The 21,441-nt window shown below is 39.4% G+C and overlaps 21 non-coding genes and 1 pseudogene across 21 annotated transcripts; all 22 read right to left on the bottom strand.

Moving 5' to 3' along the window:
• Window positions 1-196, bottom strand: LOC118952833 (annotated as a pseudogene; the record flags this gene model as incomplete).
• Window positions 197-983: 787 nt separating this feature from the next.
• On the bottom strand, window positions 984-1,199 carry LOC118952824. The gene has a single exon (XR_005043755.1). It is a non-coding gene; the product is annotated as a small nucleolar RNA U3 (small nucleolar RNA).
• A 786-nt stretch (window positions 1,200-1,985) lies between these two features.
• LOC118952922 lies at window positions 1,986-2,201 on the bottom strand. The gene has a single exon (XR_005043852.1). It is a non-coding gene; the product is annotated as a small nucleolar RNA U3 (small nucleolar RNA).
• Window positions 2,202-2,988: 787 nt separating this feature from the next.
• LOC118952921 lies at window positions 2,989-3,204 on the bottom strand. The gene has a single exon (XR_005043851.1). It is a non-coding gene; the product is annotated as a small nucleolar RNA U3 (small nucleolar RNA).
• A 786-nt stretch (window positions 3,205-3,990) lies between these two features.
• On the bottom strand, window positions 3,991-4,206 carry LOC118952920. Its single transcript, XR_005043850.1, has one exon. It is a non-coding gene; the product is annotated as a small nucleolar RNA U3 (small nucleolar RNA).
• A 786-nt stretch (window positions 4,207-4,992) lies between these two features.
• Window positions 4,993-5,208, bottom strand: LOC118952919. Its single transcript, XR_005043849.1, has one exon. It is a non-coding gene; the product is annotated as a small nucleolar RNA U3 (small nucleolar RNA).
• Window positions 5,209-5,995: 787 nt separating this feature from the next.
• On the bottom strand, window positions 5,996-6,211 carry LOC118952917. The gene has a single exon (XR_005043847.1). It is a non-coding gene; the product is annotated as a small nucleolar RNA U3 (small nucleolar RNA).
• Window positions 6,212-6,998: 787 nt separating this feature from the next.
• On the bottom strand, window positions 6,999-7,214 carry LOC118952916. The gene has a single exon (XR_005043846.1). It is a non-coding gene; the product is annotated as a small nucleolar RNA U3 (small nucleolar RNA).
• A 787-nt stretch (window positions 7,215-8,001) lies between these two features.
• LOC118952915 lies at window positions 8,002-8,217 on the bottom strand. The gene has a single exon (XR_005043845.1). It is a non-coding gene; the product is annotated as a small nucleolar RNA U3 (small nucleolar RNA).
• Window positions 8,218-9,004: 787 nt separating this feature from the next.
• Window positions 9,005-9,220, bottom strand: LOC118952914. Its single transcript, XR_005043844.1, has one exon. It is a non-coding gene; the product is annotated as a small nucleolar RNA U3 (small nucleolar RNA).
• A 787-nt stretch (window positions 9,221-10,007) lies between these two features.
• LOC118952913 lies at window positions 10,008-10,223 on the bottom strand. Its single transcript, XR_005043843.1, has one exon. It is a non-coding gene; the product is annotated as a small nucleolar RNA U3 (small nucleolar RNA).
• Window positions 10,224-11,010: 787 nt separating this feature from the next.
• Window positions 11,011-11,226, bottom strand: LOC118952912. Its single transcript, XR_005043842.1, has one exon. It is a non-coding gene; the product is annotated as a small nucleolar RNA U3 (small nucleolar RNA).
• A 787-nt stretch (window positions 11,227-12,013) lies between these two features.
• Window positions 12,014-12,229, bottom strand: LOC118952911. Its single transcript, XR_005043841.1, has one exon. It is a non-coding gene; the product is annotated as a small nucleolar RNA U3 (small nucleolar RNA).
• Window positions 12,230-13,016: 787 nt separating this feature from the next.
• Window positions 13,017-13,232, bottom strand: LOC118952910. Its single transcript, XR_005043840.1, has one exon. It is a non-coding gene; the product is annotated as a small nucleolar RNA U3 (small nucleolar RNA).
• Window positions 13,233-14,019: 787 nt separating this feature from the next.
• Window positions 14,020-14,235, bottom strand: LOC118952909. Its single transcript, XR_005043839.1, has one exon. It is a non-coding gene; the product is annotated as a small nucleolar RNA U3 (small nucleolar RNA).
• A 786-nt stretch (window positions 14,236-15,021) lies between these two features.
• LOC118952908 lies at window positions 15,022-15,237 on the bottom strand. Its single transcript, XR_005043838.1, has one exon. It is a non-coding gene; the product is annotated as a small nucleolar RNA U3 (small nucleolar RNA).
• A 787-nt stretch (window positions 15,238-16,024) lies between these two features.
• LOC118952906 lies at window positions 16,025-16,240 on the bottom strand. The gene has a single exon (XR_005043836.1). It is a non-coding gene; the product is annotated as a small nucleolar RNA U3 (small nucleolar RNA).
• Window positions 16,241-17,027: 787 nt separating this feature from the next.
• Window positions 17,028-17,243, bottom strand: LOC118952940. Its single transcript, XR_005043870.1, has one exon. It is a non-coding gene; the product is annotated as a small nucleolar RNA U3 (small nucleolar RNA).
• Window positions 17,244-18,030: 787 nt separating this feature from the next.
• On the bottom strand, window positions 18,031-18,246 carry LOC118952897. Its single transcript, XR_005043827.1, has one exon. It is a non-coding gene; the product is annotated as a small nucleolar RNA U3 (small nucleolar RNA).
• Window positions 18,247-19,031: 785 nt separating this feature from the next.
• On the bottom strand, window positions 19,032-19,247 carry LOC118952929. The gene has a single exon (XR_005043859.1). It is a non-coding gene; the product is annotated as a small nucleolar RNA U3 (small nucleolar RNA).
• An 802-nt stretch (window positions 19,248-20,049) lies between these two features.
• LOC118952886 lies at window positions 20,050-20,265 on the bottom strand. The gene has a single exon (XR_005043816.1). It is a non-coding gene; the product is annotated as a small nucleolar RNA U3 (small nucleolar RNA).
• Window positions 20,266-21,061: 796 nt separating this feature from the next.
• Window positions 21,062-21,278, bottom strand: LOC118952923. Its single transcript, XR_005043853.1, has one exon. It is a non-coding gene; the product is annotated as a small nucleolar RNA U3 (small nucleolar RNA).
• Window positions 21,279-21,441: the final 163 nt, after the last annotated feature.

Here is a 21,441-nt window from a genome sequence, read left to right as displayed (position 1 = left end):
TTCATTCATGTTCATTGAAGAACAAGGAACAGTCATCAAAGGTGGAAGAAAAATGAGCAATGTCATTTCTAACCACCAGATTCATGCTCTGAACGGGAATATCTTGAATCGTCATCATGGATAGCGAGATCTACCACTTTAGACACACATTTCTCAAGTAACGCACTATAGAAATGATCCCTGAAAGTATAGTCTTGGTGCATAAGTTGTTGTGATCAAGGTGGAGCATCTTGAAAAGAGCATTTGCACCAGCGGTTTGTGTTGCATTCTCAGCATCAACAGTTGTTGCAATCAAATTATGTTAATTATGGAGAATTGCTAGGTTTCTCAATTGAGAAAAATGGTCAGCGATGCTGGTTGCCAACAGGTAAAATATGACCTAATGTTGATGGACAGCCATCCATATTTCAAAGCCGGTTATTTGTGTTGAATTCTACCCCCTTTTAAACATTGTGTGTTTTAGCTATAGACGTATGGGTTGTACCATCAGATTCGTCTCTGTCTTCTGCATCCAGTGGTACCAAGAGTTAGTCTGTGTGATTAACGGGGGCTGAGATAGAGCTGTGTTTGTGAGACAAAGACGGATTCCGAAGGTGCCCAGGCCCGGGTCTTTTTTTTACAGAAACATCTGTAGAGTCAGAAAGGTTTGAATTACAAACTACTAAAAGCTATCTATGAAAAGCTGAGACTCTATCGAACATGCACATGTAACATGTTTTGCTCTATGACGCTCACAAGCTACCAAAAAGTTGTTAGAAAGTACAAGGTTCTTCTACGTATGAAGGTCAAAGGTTGTCCTGAAAGGAAAATTTTAAAACTCCTCATTTTGAAGCAAAATATAAGGGCTGGACATGGAGATCAACGAAAGCCAGAAAACTGAAAAGATTATTGCTGGGGTCTCAGGACTGATTCAAGAGGTTTTATTTTACTAACGATAAGGATTTGGGAGACATTTCAGTAGCTTTTATTGTACATGGTTATCATCCACTCAGAACATATTCCCTTCATCCAAGTTCATTGAAGAACAAGGAACAGTCATCAAAGGTGGAAGAAAAATGAGCAATGTCATTTCTAACCACCAGATTCATGCTCTGAACGGGAATATCTTGAATCGTCATCATGGATAGCGAGATCTACCACTTTAGACACACATTTCTCAAGTAACGCACTATAGAAATGATCCCTGAAAGTATAGTTTGGTGCATAAGTTGTTGTGATCAAGGTGGAGCATCTTGAAAAGAGCATTTGCACCAGCGGTTTGTGTTGCATTCTCAGCATCAACAGTTGTTGCAATCAAATTATGTTAATTATGGAGAATTGCTAGGTTTCTCAATTGAGAAAAATGGTCAGCGATGCTGGTTGCCAACAGGTAAAATATGACCTAATGTTGATGGACAGCCATCCATATTTCAAAGCCGGTTATTTGTGTTGAATTCTACCCCCTTTTAAACATTGTGTGTTTTAGCTATAGACGTATGGGTTGTACCATCAGATTCGTCTCTGTCTTCTGCATCCAGTGGTACCAAGAGTTAGTCTGTGTGATTAACGGGGGCTGAGATAGAGCTGTGTTTGTGAGACAAAGACGGATTCCGAAGGTGCCCAGGCCCGGGTCTTTTTTTTAAAGAAACATCTGTAGAGTCAGAAAGGTTTGAATTACAAACTACTAAAAGCTATCTATGAAAAGCTGAGACTCTATCGAACATGCACATGTAACATGTTTTGCTCTATGACGCTCACAAGCTACCAAAAAGTTGTTAGAAAGTACAAGGTTCTTCTACGTATGAAGGTCAAAGGTTGTCCTGAAAGGAAAATTTTAAAACTCCTCATTTTGAAGCAAAATATAAGGGCTGGACATGGAGATCAACGAAAGCCAGAAAACTGAAAAGATTATTGCTGGGGTCTCAGGACTGATTCAAGAGGTTTTATTTTACTAACGATAAGGATTTGGGAGACATTTCAGTAGCTTTTATTGTACATGGTTATCATCCACTCAGAACATATTCCCTTCATCCAAGTTCATTGAAGAACAAGGAACAGTCATCAAAGGTGGAAGAAAAATGAGCAATGTCATTTCTAACCACCAGATTCATGCTCTGAACGGGAATATCTTGAATCGTCATCATGGATAGCGAGATCTACCACTTTAGACACACATTTCTCAAGTAACGCACTATAGAAATGATCCCTGAAAGTATAGTCTTGGTGCATAAGTTGTTGTGATCAAGGTGGAGCATCTTGAAAAGAGCATTTGCACCACCGGTTTGTGTTGCATTCTCAGCATCAACAGTTGTTGCAATCAAATTATGTTAATTATGGAGAATTGCTAGGTTTCTCAATTGAGAAAAATGGTCAGCGATGCTGGTTGCCAACAGGTAAAATATGACCTAATGTTGATGGACAGCCATCCATATTTCAAAGCCGGTTATTTGTGTTGAATTCTACCCCCTTTTAAACATTGTGTGTTTTAGCTATAGACGTATGGGTTGTACCATCAGATTCGTCTCTGTCTTCTGCATCCAGTGGTACCAAGAGTTAGTCTGTGTGATTAACGGGGGCTGAGATAGAGCTGTGTTTGTGAGACAAAGACGGATTCCGAAGGTGCCCAGGCCCGGGTCTTTTTTTTACAGAAACATCTGTAGAGTCAGAAAGGTTTGAATTACAAACTACTAAAAGCTATCTATGAAAAGCTGAGACTCTATCGAACATGCACATGTAACATGTTTTGCTCTATGACGCTCACAAGCTACCAAAAAGTTGTTAGAAAGTACAAGGTTCTTCTACGTATGAAGGTCAAAGGTTGTCCTGAAAGGAAAATTTTAAAACTCCTCATTTTGAAGCAAAATATAAGGGCTGGACATGGAGATCAACGAAAGCCAGAAAACTGAAAAGATTATTGCTGGGGTCTCAGGACTGATTCAAGAGGTTTTATTTTACTAACGATAAGGATTTGGGAGACATTTCAGTAGCTTTTATTGTACATGGTTATCATCCACTCAGAACATATTCCCTTCATCCAAGTTCATTGAAGAACAAGGAACAGTCATCAAAGGTGGAAGAAAAATGAGCAATGTCATTTCTAACCACCAGATTCATGCTCTGAACGGGAATATCTTGAATCGTCATCATGGATAGCGAGATCTACCACTTTAGACACACATTTCTCAAGTAACGCACTATAGAAATGATCCCTGAAAGTATAGTCTTGGTGCATAAGTTGTTGTGATCAAGGTGGAGCATCTTGAAAAGAGCATTTGCACCAGCGGTTTGTGTTGCATTCTCAGCATCAACAGTTGTTGCAATCAAATTATGTTAATTATGGAGAATTGCTAGGTTTCTCAATTGAGAAAAATGGTCAGCGATGCTGGTTGCCAACAGGTAAAATATGACCTAATGTTGATGGACAGCCATCCATATTTCAAAGCCGGTTATTTGTGTTGAATTCTACCCCCTTTTAAACATTGTGTGTTTTAGCTATAGACGTATGGGTTGTACCATCAGATTCGTCTCTGTCTTCTGCATCCAGTGTACCAAGAGTTAGTCTGTGTGATTAACGGGGGCTGAGATAGAGCTGTGTTTGTGAGACAAAGACGGATTCCGAAGGTGCCCAGGCCCGGGTCTTTTTTTTACAGAAACATCTGTAGAGTCAGAAAGGTTTGAATTACAAACTACTAAAAGCTATCTATGAAAAGCTGAGACTCTATCGAACATGCACATGTAACATGTTTTGCTCTATGACGCTCACAAGCTACCAAAAAGTTGTTAGAAAGTACAAGGTTCTTCTACGTATGAAGGTCAAAGGTTGTCCTGAAAGGAAAATTTTAAAACTCCTCATTTTGAAGCAAAATATAAGGGCTGGACATGGAGATCAACGAAAGCCAGAAAACTGAAAAGATTATTGCTGGGGTCTCAGGACTGATTCAAGAGGTTTTATTTTACTAACGATAAGGATTTGGGAGACATTTCAGTAGCTTTTATTGTACATGGTTATCATCCACTCAGAACATATTCCCTTCATCCAAGTTCATTGAAGAACAAGGAACAGTCATCAAAGGTGGAAGAAAAATGAGCAATGTCATTTCTAACCACCAGATTCATGCTCTGAACGGGAATATCTTGAATCGTCATCATGGATAGCGAGATCTACCACTTTAGACACACATTTCTCAAGTAACGCACTATAGAAATGATCCCTGAAAGTATAGTCTTGGTGCATAAGTTGTTGTGATCAAGGTGGAGCATCTTGAAAAGAGCATTTGCACCAGCGGTTTGTGTTGCATTCTCAGCATCAACAGTTGTTGCAATCAAATTATGTTAATTATGGAGAATTGCTAGGTTTCTCAATTGAGAAAAATGGTCAGCGATGCTGGTTGCCAACAGGTAAAATATGACCTAATGTTGATGGACAGCCATCCATATTTCAAAGCCGGTTATTTGTGTTGAATTCTACCCCCTTTTAAACATTGTGTGTTTTAGCTATAGACGTATGGGTTGTACCATCAGATTCGTCTCTGTCTTCTGCATCCAGTGGTACCAAGAGTTAGTCTGTGTGATTAACGGGGGCTGAGATAGAGCTGTGTTTGTGAGACAAAGACGGATTCCGAAGGTGCCCAGGCCCGGGTCTTTTTTTTACAGAAACATCTGTAGAGTCAGAAAGGTTTGAATTACAAACTACTAAAAGCTATCTATGAAAAGCTGAGACTCTATCGAACATGCACATGTAACATGTTTTGCTCTATGACGCTCACAAGCTACCAAAAAGTTGTTAGAAAGTACAAGGTTCTTCTACGTATGAAGGTCAAAGGTTGTCCTGAAAGGAAATTTTAAAACTCCTCATTTTGAAGCAAAATATAAGGGCTGGACATGGAGATCAACGAAAGCCAGAAAACTGAAAAGATTATTGCTGGGGTCTCAGGACTGATTCAAGAGGTTTTATTTTACTAACGATAAGGATTTGGGAGACATTTCAGTAGCTTTTATTGTACATGGTTATCATCCACTCAGAACATATTCCCTTCATCCAAGTTCATTGAAGAACAAGGAACAGTCATCAAAGGTGGAAGAAAAATGAGCAATGTCATTTCTAACCACCAGATTCATGCTCTGAACGGGAATATCTTGAATCGTCATCATGGATAGCGAGATCTACCACTTTAGACACACATTTCTCAAGTAACGCACTATAGAAATGATCCCTGAAAGTATAGTCTTGGTGCATAAGTTGTTGTGATCAAGGTGGAGCATCTTGAAAAGAGCATTTGCACCAGCGGTTTGTGTTGCATTCTCAGCATCAACAGTTGTTGCAATCAAATTATGTTAATTATGGAGAATTGCTAGGTTTCTCAATTGAGAAAAATGGTCAGCGATGCTGGTTGCCAACAGGTAAAATATGACCTAATGTTGATGGACAGCCATCCATATTTCAAAGCCGGTTATTTGTGTTGAATTCTACCCCCTTTTAAACATTGTGTGTTTTAGCTATAGACGTATGGGTTGTACCATCAGATTCGTCTCTGTCTTCTGCATCCAGTGGTACCAAGAGTTAGTCTGTGTGATTAACGGGGGCTGAGATAGAGCTGTGTTTGTGAGACAAAGACGGATTCCGAAGGTGCCCAGGCCCGGGTCTTTTTTTTACAGAAACATCTGTAGAGTCAGAAAGGTTTGAATTACAAACTACTAAAAGCTATCTATGAAAAGCTGAGACTCTATCGAACATGCACATGTAACATGTTTTGCTCTATGACGCTCACAAGCTACCAAAAAGTTGTTAGAAAGTACAAGGTTCTTCTACGTATGAAGGTCAAAGGTTGTCCTGAAAGGAAAATTTTAAAACTCCTCATTTTGAAGCAAAATATAAGGGCTGGACATGGAGATCAACGAAAGCCAGAAAACTGAAAAGATTATTGCTGGGGTCTCAGGACTGATTCAAGAGGTTTTATTTTACTAACGATAAGGATTTGGGAGACATTTCAGTAGCTTTTATTGTACATGGTTATCATCCACTCAGAACATATTCCCTTCATCCAAGTTCATTGAAGAACAAGGAACAGTCATCAAAGGTGGAAGAAAAATGAGCAATGTCATTTCTAACCACCAGATTCATGCTCTGAACGGGAATATCTTGAATCGTCATCATGGATAGCGAGATCTACCACTTTAGACACACATTTCTCAAGTAACGCACTATAGAAATGATCCCTGAAAGTATAGTCTTGGTGCATAAGTTGTTGTGATCAAGGTGGAGCATCTTGAAAAGAGCATTTGCACCAGCGGTTTGTGTTGCATTCTCAGCATCAACAGTTGTTGCAATCAAATTATGTTAATTATGGAGAATTGCTAGGTTTCTCAATTGAGAAAAATGGTCAGCGATGCTGGTTGCCAACAGGTAAAATATGACCTAATGTTGATGGACAGCCATCCATATTTCAAAGCCGGTTATTTGTGTTGAATTCTACCCCCTTTTAAACATTGTGTGTTTTAGCTATAGACGTATGGGTTGTACCATCAGATTCGTCTCTGTCTTCTGCATCCAGTGGTACCAAGAGTTAGTCTGTGTGATTAACGGGGGCTGAGATAGAGCTGTGTTTGTGAGACAAAGACGGATTCCGAAGGTGCCCAGGCCCGGGTCTTTTTTTTACAGAAACATCTGTAGAGTCAGAAAGGTTTGAATTACAAACTACTAAAAGCTATCTATGAAAAGCTGAGACTCTATCGAACATGCACATGTAACATGTTTTGCTCTATGACGCTCACAAGCTACCAAAAAGTTGTTAGAAAGTACAAGGTTCTTCTACGTATGAAGGTCAAAGGTTGTCCTGAAAGGAAAATTTTAAAACTCCTCATTTTGAAGCAAAATATAAGGGCTGGACATGGAGATCAACGAAAGCCAGAAAACTGAAAAGATTATTGCTGGGGTCTCAGGACTGATTCAAGAGGTTTTATTTTACTAACGATAAGGATTTGGGAGACATTTCAGTAGCTTTTATTGTACATGGTTATCATCCACTCAGAACATATTCCCTTCATCCAAGTTCATTGAAGAACAAGGAACAGTCATCAAAGGTGGAAGAAAAATGAGCAATGTCATTTCTAACCACCAGATTCATGCTCTGAACGGGAATATCTTGAATCGTCATCATGGATAGCGAGATCTACCACTTTAGACACACATTTCTCAAGTAACGCACTATAGAAATGATCCCTGAAAGTATAGTCTTGGTGCATAAGTTGTTGTGATCAAGGTGGAGCATCTTGAAAAGAGCATTTGCACCAGCGGTTTGTGTTGCATTCTCAGCATCAACAGTTGTTGCAATCAAATTATGTTAATTATGGAGAATTGCTAGGTTTCTCAATTGAGAAAAATGGTCAGCGATGCTGGTTGCCAACAGGTAAAATATGACCTAATGTTGATGGACAGCCATCCATATTTCAAAGCCGGTTATTTGTGTTGAATTCTACCCCCTTTTAAACATTGTGTGTTTTAGCTATAGACGTATGGGTTGTACCATCAGATTCGTCTCTGTCTTCTGCATCCAGTGGTACCAAGAGTTAGTCTGTGTGATTAACGGGGGCTGAGATAGAGCTGTGTTTGTGAGACAAAGACGGATTCCGAAGGTGCCCAGGCCCGGGTCTTTTTTTTACAGAAACATCTGTAGAGTCAGAAAGGTTTGAATTACAAACTACTAAAAGCTATCTATGAAAAGCTGAGACTCTATCGAACATGCACATGTAACATGTTTTGCTCTATGACGCTCACAAGCTACCAAAAAGTTGTTAGAAAGTACAAGGTTCTTCTACGTATGAAGGTCAAAGGTTGTCCTGAAAGGAAAATTTTAAAACTCCTCATTTTGAAGCAAAATATAAGGGCTGGACATGGAGATCAACGAAAGCCAGAAAACTGAAAAGATTATTGCTGGGGTCTCAGGACTGATTCAAGAGGTTTTATTTTACTAACGATAAGGATTTGGGAGACATTTCAGTAGCTTTTATTGTACATGGTTATCATCCACTCAGAACATATTCCCTTCATCCAAGTTCATTGAAGAACAAGGAACAGTCATCAAAGGTGGAAGAAAAATGAGCAATGTCATTTCTAACCACCAGATTCATGCTCTGAACGGGAATATCTTGAATCGTCATCATGGATAGCGAGATCTACCACTTTAGACACACATTTCTCAAGTAACGCACTATAGAAATGATCCCTGAAAGTATAGTCTTGGTGCATAAGTTGTTGTGATCAAGGTGGAGCATCTTGAAAAGAGCATTTGCACCAGCGGTTTGTGTTGCATTCTCAGCATCAACAGTTGTTGCAATCAAATTATGTTAATTATGGAGAATTGCTAGGTTTCTCAATTGAGAAAAATGGTCAGCGATGCTGGTTGCCAACAGGTAAAATATGACCTAATGTTGATGGACAGCCATCCATATTTCAAAGCCGGTTATTTGTGTTGAATTCTACCCCCTTTTAAACATTGTGTGTTTTAGCTATAGACGTATGGGTTGTACCATCAGATTCGTCTCTGTCTTCTGCATCCAGTGGTACCAAGAGTTAGTCTGTGTGATTAACGGGGGCTGAGATAGAGCTGTGTTTGTGAGACAAAGACGGATTCCGAAGGTGCCCAGGCCCGGGTCTTTTTTTTACAGAAACATCTGTAGAGTCAGAAAGGTTTGAATTACAAACTACTAAAAGCTATCTATGAAAAGCTGAGACTCTATCGAACATGCACATGTAACATGTTTTGCTCTATGACGCTCACAAGCTACCAAAAAGTTGTTAGAAAGTACAAGGTTCTTCTACGTATGAAGGTCAAAGGTTGTCCTGAAAGGAAAATTTTAAAACTCCTCATTTTGAAGCAAAATATAAGGGCTGGACATGGAGATCAACGAAAGCCAGAAAACTGAAAAGATTATTGCTGGGGTCTCAGGACTGATTCAAGAGGTTTTATTTTACTAACGATAAGGATTTGGGAGACATTTCAGTAGCTTTTATTGTACATGGTTATCATCCACTCAGAACATATTCCCTTCATCCAAGTTCATTGAAGAACAAGGAACAGTCATCAAAGGTGGAAGAAAAATGAGCAATGTCATTTCTAACCACCAGATTCATGCTCTGAACGGGAATATCTTGAATCGTCATCATGGATAGCGAGATCTACCACTTTAGACACACATTTCTCAAGTAACGCACTATAGAAATGATCCCTGAAAGTATAGTCTTGGTGCATAAGTTGTTGTGATCAAGGTGGAGCATCTTGAAAAGAGCATTTGCACCAGCGGTTTGTGTTGCATTCTCAGCATCAACAGTTGTTGCAATCAAATTATGTTAATTATGGAGAATTGCTAGGTTTCTCAATTGAGAAAAATGGTCAGCGATGCTGGTTGCCAACAGGTAAAATATGACCTAATGTTGATGGACAGCCATCCATATTTCAAAGCCGGTTATTTGTGTTGAATTCTACCCCCTTTTAAACATTGTGTGTTTTAGCTATAGACGTATGGGTTGTACCATCAGATTCGTCTCTGTCTTCTGCATCCAGTGGTACCAAGAGTTAGTCTGTGTGATTAACGGGGGCTGAGATAGAGCTGTGTTTGTGAGACAAAGACGGATTCCGAAGGTGCCCAGGCCCGGGTCTTTTTTTTACAGAAACATCTGTAGAGTCAGAAAGGTTTGAATTACAAACTACTAAAAGCTATCTATGAAAAGCTGAGACTCTATCGAACATGCACATGTAACATGTTTTGCTCTATGACGCTCACAAGCTACCAAAAAGTTGTTAGAAAGTACAAGGTTCTTCTACGTATGAAGGTCAAAGGTTGTCCTGAAAGGAAAATTTTAAAACTCCTCATTTTGAAGCAAAATATAAGGGCTGGACATGGAGATCAACGAAAGCCAGAAAACTGAAAAGATTATTGCTGGGGTCTCAGGACTGATTCAAGAGGTTTTATTTTACTAACGATAAGGATTTGGGAGACATTTCAGTAGCTTTTATTGTACATGGTTATCATCCACTCAGAACATATTCCCTTCATCCAAGTTCATTGAAGAACAAGGAACAGTCATCAAAGGTGGAAGAAAAATGAGCAATGTCATTTCTAACCACCAGATTCATGCTCTGAACGGGAATATCTTGAATCGTCATCATGGATAGCGAGATCTACCACTTTAGACACACATTTCTCAAGTAACGCACTATAGAAATGATCCCTGAAAGTATAGTCTTGGTGCATAAGTTGTTGTGATCAAGGTGGAGCATCTTGAAAAGAGCATTTGCACCAGCGGTTTGTGTTGCATTCTCAGCATCAACAGTTGTTGCAATCAAATTATGTTAATTATGGAGAATTGCTAGGTTTCTCAATTGAGAAAAATGGTCAGCGATGCTGGTTGCCAACAGGTAAAATATGACCTAATGTTGATGGACAGCCATCCATATTTCAAAGCCGGTTATTTGTGTTGAATTCTACCCCCTTTTAAACATTGTGTGTTTTAGCTATAGACGTATGGGTTGTACCATCAGATTCGTCTCTGTCTTCTGCATCCAGTGGTACCAAGAGTTAGTCTGTGTGATTAACGGGGGCTGAGATAGAGCTGTGTTTGTGAGACAAAGACGGATTCCGAAGGTGCCCAGGCCCGGGTCTTTTTTTTACAGAAACATCTGTAGAGTCAGAAAGGTTTGAATTACAAACTACTAAAAGCTATCTATGAAAAGCTGAGACTCTATCGAACATGCACATGTAACATGTTTTGCTCTATGACGCTCACAAGCTACCAAAAAGTTGTTAGAAAGTACAAGGTTCTTCTACGTATGAAGGTCAAAGGTTGTCCTGAAAGGAAAATTTTAAAACTCCTCATTTTGAAGCAAAATATAAGGGCTGGACATGGAGATCAACGAAAGCCAGAAAACTGAAAAGATTATTGCTGGGGTCTCAGGACTGATTCAAGAGGTTTTATTTTACTAACGATAAGGATTTGGGAGACATTTCAGTAGCTTTTATTGTACATGGTTATCATCCACTCAGAACATATTCCCTTCATCCAAGTTCATTGAAGAACAAGGAACAGTCATCAAAGGTGGAAGAAAAATGAGCAATGTCATTTCTAACCACCAGATTCATGCTCTGAACGGGAATATCTTGAATCGTCATCATGGATAGCGAGATCTACCACTTTAGACACACATTTCTCAAGTAACGCACTATAGAAATGATCCCTGAAAGTATAGTCTTGGTGCATAAGTTGTTGTGATCAAGGTGGAGCATCTTGAAAAGAGCATTTGCACCAGCGGTTTGTGTTGCATTCTCAGCATCAACAGTTGTTGCAATCAAATTATGTTAATTATGGAGAATTGCTAGGTTTCTCAATTGAGAAAAATGGTCAGCGATGCTGGTTGCCAACAGGTAAAATATGACCTAATGTTGATGGACAGCCATCCATATTTCAAAGCCGGTTATTTGTGTTGAATTCTACCCCCTTTTAAACATTGTGTGTTTTAGCTATAGACGTATGGGTTGTACCATCAGATTCGTCTCTGTCTTCTGCATCCAGTGGTACCAAGAGTTAGTCTGTGTGATTAACGGGGGCTGAGATAGAGCTGTGTTTGTGAGACAAAGACGGATTCCGAAGGTGCCCAGGCCCGGGTCTTTTTTTTACAGAAACATCTGTAGAGTCAGAAAGGTTTGAATTACAAACTACTAAAAGCTATCTATGAAAAGCTGAGACTCTATCGAACATGCACATGTAACATGTTTTGCTCTATGACGCTCACAAGCTACCAAAAAGTTGTTAGAAAGTACAAGGTTCTTCTACGTATGAAGGTCAAAGGTTGTCCTGAAAGGAAAATTTTAAAACTCCTCATTTTGAAGCAAAATATAAGGGCTGGACATGGAGATCAACGAAAGCCAGAAAACTGAAAAGATTATTGCTGGGGTCTCAGGACTGATTCAAGAGGTTTTATTTTACTAACGATAAGGATTTGGGAGACATTTCAGTAGCTTTTATTGTACATGGTTATCATCCACTCAGAACATATTCCCTTCATCCAAGTTCATTGAAGAACAAGGAACAGTCATCAAAGGTGGAAGAAAAATGAGCAATGTCATTTCTAACCACCAGATTCATGCTCTGAACGGGAATATCTTGAATCGTCATCATGGATAGCGAGATCTACCACTTTAGACACACATTTCTCAAGTAACGCACTATAGAAATGATCCCTGAAAGTATAGTCTTGGTGCATAAGTTGTTGTGATCAAGGTGGAGCATCTTGAAAAGAGCATTTGCACCAGCGGTTTGTGTTGCATTCTCAGCATCAACAGTTGTTGCAATCAAATTATGTTAATTATGGAGAATTGCTAGGTTTCTCAATTGAGAAAAATGGTCAGCGATGCTGGTTGCCAACAGGTAAAATATGACCTAATGTTGATGGACAGCCATCCATATTTCAAAGCCGGTTATTTGTGTTGAATTCTACCCCCTTTTAAACATTGTGTGTTTTAGCTATAGACGTATGGGTTGTACCATCAGATTCGTCTCTGTCTTCTGCATCCAGTGGTACCAAGAGTTAGTCTGTGTGATTAACGGGGGCTGAGATAGAGCTGTGTTTGTGAGACAAAGACGGATTCCGAAGGTGCCCAGGCCCGGGTCTTTTTTTTACAGAAACATCTGTAGAGTCAGAAAGGTTTGAATTACAAACTACTAAAAGCTATCTATGAAAAGCTGAGACTCTATCGAACATGCACATGTAACATGTTTTGCTCTATGACGCTCACAAGCTACCAAAAAGTTGTTAGAAAGTACAAGGTTCTTCTACGTATGAAGGTCAAAGGTTGTCCTGAAAGGAAAATTTTAAAACTCCTCATTTTGAAGCAAAATATAAGGGCTGGACATGGAGATCAACGAAAGCCAGAAAACTGAAAAGATTATTGCTGGGGTCTCAGGACTGATTCAAGAGGTTTTATTTTACTAACGATAAGGATTTGGGAGACATTTCAGTAGCTTTTATTGTACATGGTTATCATCCACTCAGAACATATTCCCTTCATCCAAGTTCATTGAAGAACAAGGAACAGTCATCAAAGGTGGAAGAAAAATGAGCAATGTCATTTCTAACCACCAGATTCATGCTCTGAACGGGAATATCTTGAATCGTCATCATGGATAGCGAGATCTACCACTTTAGACACACATTTCTCAAGTAACGCACTATAGAAATGATCCCTGAAAGTATAGTCTTGGTGCATAAGTTGTTGTGATCAAGGTGGAGCATCTTGAAAAGAGCATTTGCACCAGCGGTTTGTGTTGCATTCTCAGCATCAACAGTTGTTGCAATCAAATTATGTTAATTATGGAGAATTGCTAGGTTTCTCAATTGAGAAAAATGGTCAGCGATGCTGGTTGCCAACAGGTAAAATATGACCTAATGTTGATGGACAGCCATCCATATTTCAAAGCCGGTTATTTGTGTTGAATTCTACCCCCTTTTAAACATTGTGTGTTTTAGCTATAGACGTATGGGTTGTACCATCAGATTCGTCTCTGTCTTCTGCATCCAGTGGTACCAAGAGTTAGTCTGTGTGATTAACGGGGGCTGAGATAGAGCTGTGTTTGTGAGACAAAGACGGATTCCGAAGGTGCCCAGGCCCGGGTCTTTTTTTTACAGAAACATCTGTAGAGTCAGAAAGGTTTGAATTACAAACTACTAAAAGCTATCTATGAAAAGCTGAGACTCTATCGAACATGCACATGTAACATGTTTTGCTCTATGACGCTCACAAGCTACCAAAAAGTTGTTAGAAAGTACAAGGTTCTTCTACGTATGAAGGTCAAAGGTTGTCCTGAAAGGAAAATTTTAAAACTCCTCATTTTGAAGCAAAATATAAGGGCTGGACATGGAGATCAACGAAAGCCAGAAAACTGAAAAGATTATTGCTGGGGTCTCAGGACTGATTCAAGAGGTTTTATTTTACTAACGATAAGGATTTGGGAGACATTTCAGTAGCTTTTATTGTACATGGTTATCATCCACTCAGAACATATTCCCTTCATCCAAGTTCATTGAAGAACAAGGAACAGTCATCAAAGGTGGAAGAAAAATGAGCAATGTCATTTCTAACCACCAGATTCATGCTCTGAACGGGAATATCTTGAATCGTCATCATGGATAGCGAGATCTACCACTTTAGACACACATTTCTCAAGTAACGCACTATAGAAATGATCCCTGAAAGTATAGTCTTGGTGCATAAGTTGTTGTGATCAAGGTGGAGCATCTTGAAAAGAGCATTTGCACCAGCGGTTTGTGTTGCATTCTCAGCATCAACAGTTGTTGCAATCAAATTATGTTAATTATGGAGAATTGCTAGGTTTCTCAATTGAGAAAAATGGTCAGCGATGCTGGTTGCCAACAGGTAAAATATGACCTAATGTTGATGGACAGCCATCCATATTTCAAAGCCGGTTATTTGTGTTGAATTCTACCCCCTTTTAAACATTGTGTGTTTTAGCTATAGACGTATGGGTTGTACCATCAGATTCGTCTCTGTCTTCTGCATCCAGTGGTACCAAGAGTTAGTCTGTGTGATTAACGGGGGCTGAGATAGAGCTGTGTTTGTGAGACAAAGACGGATTCCGAAGGTGCCCAGGCCCGGGTCTTTTTTTTACAGAAACATCTGTAGAGTCAGAAAGGTTTGAATTACAAACTACTAAAAGCTATCTATGAAAAGCTGAGACTCTATCGAACATGCACATGTAACATGTTTTGCTCTATGACGCTCACAAGCTACCAAAAAGTTGTTAGAAAGTACAAGGTTCTTCTACGTATGAAGGTCAAAGGTTGTCCTGAAAGGAAATTTTAAAACTCCTCATTTTGAAGCAAAATATAAGGGCTGGACATGGAGATCAACGAAAGCCAGAAAACTGAAAAGATTATTGCTGGGGTCTCAGGACTGATTCAAGAGGTTTTATTTTACTAACGATAAGGATTTGGGAGACATTTCAGTAGCTTTTATTGTACATGGTTATCATCCACTCAGAACATATTCCCTTCATCCAAGTTCATTGAAGAACAAGGAACAGTCATCAAAGGTGGAAGAAAAATGAGCAATGTCATTTCTAACCACCAGATTCATGCTCTGAACGGGAATATCTTGAATCGTCATCATGGATAGCGAGATCTACCACTTTAGACACACATTTCTCAAGTAACGCACTATAGAAATGATCCCTGAAAGTATAGTCTTGGTGCATAAGTTGTTGTGATCAAGGTGGAGCATCTTGAAAAGAGCATTTGCACCAGCGGTTTGTGTTGCATTCTCAGCATCAACAGTTGTTGCAATCAAATTATGTTAATTATGGAGAATTGCTAGGTTTCTCAATTGAGAAAAATGGTCAGCGATGCTGGTTGCCAACAGGTAAAATATGACCTAATGTTGATGGACAGCCATCCATATTTCAAAGCCGGTTATTTGTGTTGAATTCTACCCCCTTTTAAACATTGTGTGTTTTAGCTATAGACGTATGGGTTGTACCATCAGATTCGTCTCTGTCTTCTGCATCCAGTGGTACCAAGAGTTAGTCTGTGTGATTAACGGGGGCTGAGATAGAGCTGTGTTTGTGAGACAAAGACGGATTCCGAAGGTGCCCAGGCCCGGGTCTTTTTTTTACAGAAACATCTGTAGAGTCAGAAAGGTTTGAATTACAAACTACTAAAAGCTATCTATGAAAAGCTGAGACTCTATCGAACATGCACATGTAACATGTTTTGCTCTATGACGCTCACAAGCTACCAAAAAGTTGTTAGAAAGTACAAGGTTCTTCTACGTATGAAGGTCAAAGGTTGTCCTGAAAGGAACATTTTAAAACTCCTCATTTTGAAGCAAAATATAAGGGCTGGACATGGAGATCAACGAAAGCCAGAAAACTGAAAAGATTATTGCTGGGGTCTCAGGACTGATTCAAGAGGTTTTATTTTACTAACGATAAGGATTTGGGAGACATTTCAGTAGCTTTTATTGTACATGGTTATCATCCACTCAGAACATATTCCCTTCATCCAAGTTCATTGAAGAACAAGGAACAGTCATCAAAGGTGGAAGAAAAATGAGCAATGTCATTTCTAACCACCAGATTCATGCTCTGAACGGGAATATCTTGAATCGTCATCATGGATAGCGAGATCTACCACTTTAGACACACATTTCTCAAGTAACGCACTATAGAAATGATCCCTGAAAGTATAGTCTTGGTGCATAAGTTGTTGTGATCAAGGTGGAGCATCTTGAAAAGAGCATTTGCACCAGCGGTTTGTGTTGCATTCTCAGCATCAACAGTTGTTGCAATCAAATTATGTTAATTATGGAGAATTGCTAGGTTTCTCAATTGAGAAAAATGGTCAGCGATGCTGGTTGCCAACAGGTAAAATATGACCTAATGTTGATGGACAGCCATCCATATTTCAAAGCCGGTTATTTGTGTTGAATTCTACCCCCTTTTAAACATTGTGTGTTTTAGCTATAGACGTATGGGTTGTACCATCAGATTCGTCTCTGTCTTCTGCATCCAGTGGTACCAAGAGTTAGTCTGTGTGATTAACGGGGGCTGAGATAGAGCTGTGTTTGTGAGACAAAGACGGATTCCGAAGGTGCCCAGGCCCGGGTCTTTTTTTTACAGAAACATCTGTAGAGTCAGAAAGGTTTGAATTACAAACTACTAAAAGCTATCTATGAAAAGCTGAGACTCTATCGAACATGCACATGTAACATGTTTTGCTCTATGACGCTCACAAGCTACCAAAAAGTTGTTAGAAAGTACAAGGTTCTTCTACGTATGAAGGTCAAAGGTTGTCCTGAAAGGAAAATTTTAAAACTCCTCATTTTGAAGCAAAATATAAGGGCTGGACATGGAGATCAACGAAAGCCAGAAAACTGAAAAGATTATTGCTGGGGTCTCAGGACTGATTCAAGAGGTTTTATTTTACTAACGATAAGGATTTGGGAGACATTTCAGTAGCTTTTATTGTACATGGTTATCATCCACTCAGAACATATTCCCTTCATCCACGTTCATTGAAGAACAAGGAACAGTCATCAAAGGTGGAAGAAAAATGAGCAATGTCATTTCTAACCACCAGATTCATGCTCTGAACGGGAATATCTTGAATCGTCATCATGGATAGCGAGATCTACCACTTTAGACACACATTTCTCAAGTAACGCACTATAGAAATGATCCCTGAAAGTATAGTCTTGGTGCATAAGTTGTTGTGATCAAGGTGGAGCATCTTGAAAAGAGCATTTGCACCAGCGGTTTGTGTTGCATTCTCAGCATCAACAGTTGTTGCAATCAAATTATGTTAATTATGGAGAATTGCTAGGTTTCTCAATTGAGAAAAATGGTCAGCGATGCTGGTTGCCAACAGGTAAAATATGACCTAATGTTGATGGACAGCCATCCATATTTCAAAGCCGGTTATTTGTGTTGAATTCTACCCCCTTTTAAACATTGTGTGTTTTAGCTATAGACGTATGGGTTGTACCATCAGATTCGTCTCTGTCTTCTGCATCCAGTGGTACCAAGAGTTAGTCTGTGTGATTAACGGGGGCTGAGATAGAGCTGTGTTTGTGAGACAAAGACGGATTCCGAAGGTGCCCAGGCCCGGGTCTTTTTTTTACAGAAACATCTGTAGAGTCAGAAAGGTTTGAATTACAAACTACTAAAAGCTATCTATGAAAAGCTGAGACTCTATCGAACATGCACATGTAACATGTTTTGCTCTATGACGCTCACAAGCTACCAAAAAGTTGTTAGAAAGTACAAGGTTCTTCTACGTATGAAGGTCAAAGGTTGTCCTGAAAGGAAAATTTTAAAACTCCTCATTTTGAAGCAAAATATAAGGGCTGGACATGGAGATCAACGAAAGCCAGAAAACTGAAAAGATTATTGCTGGGGTCTCAGGACTGATTCAAGAGGTTTTATTTTACTAACGATAAGGATTTGGGAGACATTTCAGTAGCTTTTATTGTACATGGTTATCATCCACTCAGAACATATTCCCTTCATCCAAGTTCATTGAAGAACAAGGAACAGTCATCAAAGGTGGAAGAAAAATGAGCAATGTCATTTCTAACCACCAGATTCATGCTCTGAACGGGAATATCTTGAATCGTCATCATGGATAGCGAGATCTACCACTTTAGACACACATTTCTCAAGTAACGCACTATAGAAATGATCCCTGAAAGTATAGTCTTGGTGCATAAGTTGTTGTGATCAAGGTGGAGCATCTTGAAAAGAGCATTTGCACCAGCGGTTTGTGTTGCATTCTCAGCATCAACAGTTGTTGCAATCAAATTATGTTAATTATGGAGAATTGCTAGGTTTCTCAATTGAGAAAAATGGTCAGCGATGCTGGTTGCAACAGGTAAAATATGACCCTAATGTTGATGACGCCATCCATATTTCAAAGCCGGTTATTTGTGGTTGAATTCTACCCCCTTTTTAAACATTGTGTGTTTTAGCTATAGACGTATGGGGTTGTACCATCAGATTCGTCTCTGTCTTCTGCATCCAGTGGTACCAAGAGTGTAGTCTGTGTGATTAACGGGGGCTGAGATAGAGCTGTGTTTGTGAGACAAAGACGGATCCGAAGGTGCCCAGGCCGGGTCTTTTTTTTACAGAAACATCTGTAGAGTCAGAAAGGTTTGAATTACAAACTACTAAAAGCTATCTATGAAAAGCTGAGACTCTATCGAACAGCACATGTAACATGTTTTGCTCTATGACGCTCACAAGCTACCAAAAAGTTGTTAGAAAGTACAAGGTTCTTCTACGTATGAAGGTCAAAGGTTGTCCTGAAAGGAAATTTTAAAACTCCTCATTTTGAAGCAAAATATAAGGGCTGGACATGGAGATCAACGAAAGCCAGAAAACTGAAAAGATTATTGCTGGGGTCTCAGGACTGATTCAAGAGGTTTTATTTTACTAACGATAAGGATTTGGGAGACATTTCAGTAGCTTTTATTGTACATGGTTATCATCCACTCAGAACATATTCCCTTCATCCACGTTCATTGAAGAACAAGGAACAGTCATCAAAGGTGGAAGAAAAATGAGCAATGTCATTTCTAACCACCAGATTCATGCTCTGAACGGGAATATCTTGAATCGTCATCATGGATAGCGAGATCTACCACTTTAGACACACATTTCTCAAGTAACGCACTATAGAAATGATCCCTGAAAGTATAGTCTTGGTGCATAAGTTGTTGTGATCAAGGTGGAGCATCTTGAAAAGAGCATTTGCACCAGCGGGGTTGTGGTTGCATTCTCAGCATCAACAGTTGTTGCAAATCAAATTATGTTAATTATGAGAAGAATTGCTAGGTTTCTCAATTGAGAAAAATGGTCAGCGATGCTGGTTGCCAACAGGTAAAATATGACCTAATGTTGATGGACAGCCATCCATATTTCCAAGCCGGTTTATTTGTGTTGAATTTACCCCCTTTTTAAACATTGTGTGTTTTAGCTATAGACGTATGGGTTGTACCATCAGATTCGTCTCTGTCTTCTGCATCCAGTGGTACCAAGAGTAGTGCTAGTGTGATTAACGGGGGCTGAGATAGAGCTGTGTTTGTGAGCCAAAGGACGGATTCCGAAGGTGCCCAGGCCGGGTCTTTATTTTTACAGAAACATCTGGAGAGTCAGAAAGGTTTGAATTACAAACTTACTAAAAGCTTATCTACCTATGAAAAGCTGAGACTCTAATCGAACATGCACATGTAACATGTTTTGCTCTATGACGCTCACAAGCTACCAAAAAGTTGTTAGAAAGTACAAGGTTCTTCTACGTATGAAGGTCAAAGGTTGTCCTGAAAGGAAAATTTTAAAACTCCTCATTTTGAAGCAAAATATAAGGGCTGGACATGGAGATCAACGAAAGCCAGAAAACTGAAAAGATTATTGCTGGGGTCTCAGGACTGATTCAAGAGGTTTTATTTTACTAACGATAAGGATTTGGGAGACATTTCAGTAGCTTTTATTGTACATGGTTATCATCCACTCAGAACATATTCCCTTCATCCAAGTTCATTGAAGAACAAGGAACAGTCATCAAAGGTGGAAGAAAAATGAGCAATGTCATTTCTAACCACCAGATTCATGCTCTGAACGGGAATATCTTGAATCGTCATCATGGATAGCGAGATCTACCACTTTAGACACACATTTCTCAAGTAACGCACTATAGAAATGATCCCTGAAAGTATAGTCTTGGTGCATAAGTTGTTGTGATCAAGGTGGAGCATCTTGAAAAGAGCATTTGCACCAGCGGTTTGTGTTGCATTCTCAGCATCAACAGTTGTGCAATCAAATTATGTTAATTATGGAGAATTGCTTAGGTTTCTCAATTGAGAAAAATGGTCAGCGATGCTGGTTGCCCAACAGGTAAATATGACCTAATGTTGATGGACAGCCATCCATATTTCAAAGCCGGTTATTTGTTGTTGAATTCTACCCCCCTTTTAAACATTGTGTGTTTTAGCTATAGTACGTATGGGTTGTACCATCAGATTCGTCTCTGTCTTCTCGCATCCAGTGGTACCAAGAGTAGTTCTGTGTGATTAAACGGGGGACTGAGATAGAGCTGTGTTTGTGAGACAAAGACGGATTCCGAAGGTGCCCAGGACCGGTCTTTTTTTTACAGAAAAATCTGTAGAGTCAGAAAGGTTTGAATTACAAACTACTAAAAGCTATCCTATGAAAAGCTGAGACTCTATCGAAACATGCACATGTAACATGATTTTGCTCTATGACCGCTCACAAGCTACCAAAAGTTGTTAGAAAGTACAAGGTTCTTCTACGTATGAAGGTCAAAGGTTGTCCTGAAAGGAACATTTTAAAACTCCTCATTTTGAAGCAAAATATAAGGGGCTGGACATGGAGATCAACGAAAGCCAGAAAACTGAAAAGATTATTGCTGGGGTCTCAGGACTGATTCAAGAGGTTTTATTTTACTAACGATAAGGATTTGGGAGACATTTCAGTAGCTTTTATTGTACATGGTTATCATCCACTCAGAACATATTCCCTTCATCCACGTTCATTGAAGAACAAGGAACAGTCATCAAAGGTGGAAGAAAAATGAGCAAGGTCATTTCTAACCACCAGATTCATGCTCTGAACGGGGAATATCTTGAATCGTCATCATGGATAGCGAGATCTACCACTTTAGACACACATTTCTCAAGTAACGCACTATAGAAATGATCCCTGAAAGTATAGTCTTGGTGCATAAGTTGTTGTGATCAAGGTGGAGCATCTTGGAAAAGAGCATTTGCACCCAGCGGTTTGTGTTGCATTCTCAGCATCAACGTTGTCTGGCAATCAAATTATGTTAATTATGGAGAATTGCTAGGTTTCTCAATTGAGAAAAATGGTCAGCGATGCTG

Source organism: Oncorhynchus mykiss, unplaced genomic scaffold (genome assembly GCF_013265735.2).
Source record: "Oncorhynchus mykiss isolate Arlee unplaced genomic scaffold, USDA_OmykA_1.1 un_scaffold_358, whole genome shotgun sequence".
NCBI lineage: Eukaryota > Metazoa > Chordata > Actinopteri > Salmoniformes > Salmonidae > Oncorhynchus > Oncorhynchus mykiss.
The sequence above is the reverse complement of the archived record's forward strand: the minus strand, read 5'-3'. Positions and strand labels throughout refer to the sequence as shown.